Source organism: Zonotrichia albicollis, chromosome 9, assembly GCF_047830755.1.
Source record: "Zonotrichia albicollis isolate bZonAlb1 chromosome 9, bZonAlb1.hap1, whole genome shotgun sequence".
In the NCBI taxonomy this organism is placed as follows: domain Eukaryota; kingdom Metazoa; phylum Chordata; class Aves; order Passeriformes; family Passerellidae; genus Zonotrichia; species Zonotrichia albicollis.
In genome coordinates, this window is record NC_133827.1 from 7,121,138 (window position 1) to 7,125,168 (window position 4,031).

Sequence of the window (4,031 nt, forward strand, 5' to 3'; positions counted from 1 at the left end):
CAGCTAAAGGATGTCCCAGCAGAGTTTTCTGCAGAGATGCCCTTTTGTTTCCTTCTCTGGAGCTGCAGCAGCAATGTCTGTGTGCAGAGCTGGGGCAGATCAGGGCCGGCCCAGCAGCTGTGCCCAGCAGCAGCAGCACATGGTGTTGCCAGTGCTGCTGCCATGGCCCTGCCCCGCTGCCCTGGTGGCCCTGGTGTTGCTGCAGGGCCTGAGTGCTCTCGGGGCCGGGCACAGCCCTGGGGGTGGCAGTGCCGGGGCTGCAGCAGGGACAGGCCATGGGCACTGCTGGGGCAGCGCTGACGCCTCAGCCCAGGCCCTGGGGGCTCCAGGCTCCTTGCCCAGGCTCTCTCAAGAACACACCCAGGCCAATGCTCAGCACAGAAAACCCCCGTGAGCAGCCCCAGGCTGGCCGTGGGCAGGCTGGAGGCAAACAGCATGGCTGGGCTCTGCAAGGGCCCTGGGGGAGATGGGAAGGAGCAGCAGAACAGGGGCTGATCCATCCCCAGTGCGCTGCACAGCCCAGGGTAGCGTCCCAGTGTCCTCATGGAGCTGCCAACAACATCCCCCCTCTGCAGCCCTGGCCTCTTCCCCAGCTTACACAGGTGCCCCATCCTTGCAGGCACAGACACGGCAGCACTGGCTCAGCAGCCCCTGTTTGCATTGCACACAGCAGGCGGGAGCACCCCCATGCTGTTGGTGTGGGGACATGAACCTGAGGGAGCACAAATGTCATCAGCCCCTGGGGCCAAGAAGGGCTGGGGGACTCCAGGGACATCACTCAGCTTTGTCCTGACCTCTGCACTCAGCCAGAAAGTTTGTTCCCATCAGCTGGGAACTGCAGACGCTGTTGCTCAGAGCCAGGGCTGCCTGGCAGCTACCCCCAAACTGCCCTGAGCATTTCCTTGCCTTTACCTTTGCTTTCTTTACTTTTCCCTGCTACAAATGTCTTCCTTTTGCTCGCCACAGGGGGCTTAGAACTTGACACAACACTCAAGGTGCTGCCCAACCAGTGCTGAGCGCAGGGGAGGAATCCCTTCCCTGCTCCTGCTGGCCACACCATTCCTGATCCAGAGCAGGAGCCATTGGCCCTGTTCGCCACCTGGGCACACTGCTGGATCATGTCCAGCCTGCTGTCCATGAGTCCCTGCAAGTCCCTTTCTGCCTGGCTGCTGTCCCACCACTCTGTCCCCAGCCTGAAGCACTGCAAGAGTTGTTGTGGCCAAAGTGCAGGACCCGGCACTTGGACTTGTTCAACCTCACCTTGTTGGATTTGGTCCCTGGATCCAGCCTTTCCAGGGCCCTGCACAGAGCCCTCCTACCCTCCAGTAGATCAACACTCCCAGACAACTTGGTGTCACCATGGTTCCATGAGGCCCCCAAGTGTTCCAGTGGTCTCCATGATTCCATGAGGCCTCCCTGTGTCACAACTGGTTCCAGGGGCCCCCTTGGTGTGACAAAGTCCCTTGGATCCTTGGGCCCCACAGTGTCACAGTGGATCCTTGATTCCCCAAGGCCCTGCAGTGTGACATTGTATCCTTGGTTCCATGAGGTCTGGCAGTGCAGCAATGCTCTCCTTGGTTCCAGAGTGTCACAATGGCCTCTTGGTCCCAAGGGCCACCACGGTGTCAAACATGTTTCCTTCATTCCGTGAGTCCCTGAGGATCAACACTGGCCCCTTGGTTCCTTGCGGCCCTGCAGTGTCACAATGGCCCCGTCAAGACGCCAGGTCCTGCTCTGTCACAATGCTCTGCATGGTTCCACAAGGCCCTGCAGGTTCACAGTGGCCTCTTGGTTCCATGAGGCCTCAGAGTGCCACAATGAATTCCTTGGTGCTGCAGTGTCACAATGGAGCTCTGGTGATACAAGATCCTGCAGTGTCACCAGGGACACTTGGTTCCATGGGGCACCACAGAGTCACAATTGTTCCCTCGGTTCCCAGAGTCTTTGCAAGGGAGCAATAGCCCCTTGATTTCCTGGTCCCCACACTCTCCCCAGGGTCTCCTTGGTTCTTCAGTGGCACAATGGCCCCTTGGTTCCACAAGGCCTCGCAGTGTCACAGTGTCCTCTGTGATTCCACCAGGATGCATACTGTCACAATGGACTCCTTACTTCCATTTAACCCCAAAGTGTCACAATGGCCTCTTGGCTCTGTGCTGCCATGTCGTACACAGTGTCACCATGGTCGTCTTAGTGCCACAATGGCTCCACAGAGTAACAATGGTCCTTTGCTTCACCGGGGCCCTGCAGTGTCACAATCATCAGAGAATCAGCCAGGCTGCAAAGGACCTTGGAGAGCATCAAGTCCAACCTGGGACCCAACACCAACTTGTCACCCAGGCCATGGCAATGAGTGCCACATCCTGTCTTTCCATAAACACTTCCAGGGACAGTGACTCACCCACCGCCCTGGGCAGCCAGTTCCTGTGACCTAACAGTGTGCTGCCTAACCAGTACTGAGCACAGCAGAAGAATCGCTGCCCTGCTCCTGCTGGGCAAACCGTTCCTGATCCATAGGAGTGCCAGGGGTTGGATGAGGGAAATGGTGGGGAGGGGGTAGAGACAATGTGTTACTGATTGTCAGCCATTAAGGGTCCTGATTTTCATATGTATTCATGCTGCATTAGGATGGGAATCAATGTCAATTGGACATTGCATTGCTGATATCAATCTATATACAGGAAAAGAACACAGGACAAAACAGTTCTCTCTGCATTTTTTCCAATACATTATATTCACTTTAAATACATTTCTCAAGTGTGTGTAATTAATCACAGAAGAACTGAAAACTTACATTATTCCCAGGGGCTTGTCTTGTTCGGGTGATTTGAACAAATGTGTACCAGCCTTTTTCAGTGAATTCCTGAACTGAAGAGCTCAAGAAAGAAGAGGCCACTGGAGAAGTAAAATTCATCAGCAACCTCCAAGTGGCTGAGGATCCATCCCCATCAGAGCAGCAATGAACAGAAATGGACACAGCTTTGTGGCTGCCCCAGCTCTGGGATGGGCTCTGGGCCTGGAGCAGGAGCAGGAGCAGCTCTTTAGGGCCCTATGGCTGGGGCTCTTGTGCTGCCCTGGGCAGATGGGATGGCAGCAGGGGCTGCAGAGCTCTCAGCACCTCAGCCCAATGGGGAGCAGGGCAGCCAGGGAGCCTCCTTTGGCCTTGGCCAAGCACGTTCCCCCATGGCTGGGGCTGAGTCCTGTGGCAGCTGCAGCTGCTGCTGTGCCCTTGCCAGGGGCTGAGGCTGTGGGGCAGTGGCCAGAGAAGCCTGGCCTGAGCAGAGCTGTGGGGCCAGATCTGGCTGGGCTGGGCTGGGGAGAGGCCCTTGGTGCTGCCCAGAGCTCAGGGCAGCTGGCAGAGCTTGCAGGGAGCTGGGCTGTGCTCAGAGAGCCTGGCCCAGAAACCATCAGTGTCCATCTCAGCCTGGCTGAGCGTGCAGGGGCAGGACTCAGGCCAGGTCTTGTGGGGCAGGACCAGTGCCTGTGCAAGGCATTGCAAACAGGCAAGTGGCCCAGAGAGGAGGCTGCTCTGTGCCCTTGGTGGCATGGACAGAACAGGGAGTGGGCCCAGGACATTTGTCAGCACCAGACTCTGTCCCCATGTGTTGGCAGCCCTGTCTGCTGAGGCCATCTTTGGCCTGGGCTGAGTTTGGCTGTGGCCCAGCTCCATCTACCTGCGGCGCTCAGGGTCTGTTCCTGGCCATGGCCAGCGCTGGCAGAGCCGGCAGAGCCCGGGGCAGGGCTGTCTGTGCAGCCCCACAGGTGCCACGGGCTCTGCAGGAGCTGGCAGAGGCTTCCCAGCAGGGAGGCCATGGGGCACAGAGCCCCAAGGCTGCTGTGGGCACCACGGCACAGGGGCCGTTCCCAGCCGCAATGCTCCTGGCCTGGGCTGGGCCTGCACAGGGGCTGGGCCACCATGGCTGGGCCAGCACAGGGCCACAAAGGGGCCACGCAGCCGCTGCCTGGGCTGACAGCAAGGCCAGGCACACACAAGCAATTGCTGAGCATGGCCTGCGCTGGCCAGGCCTGACTGT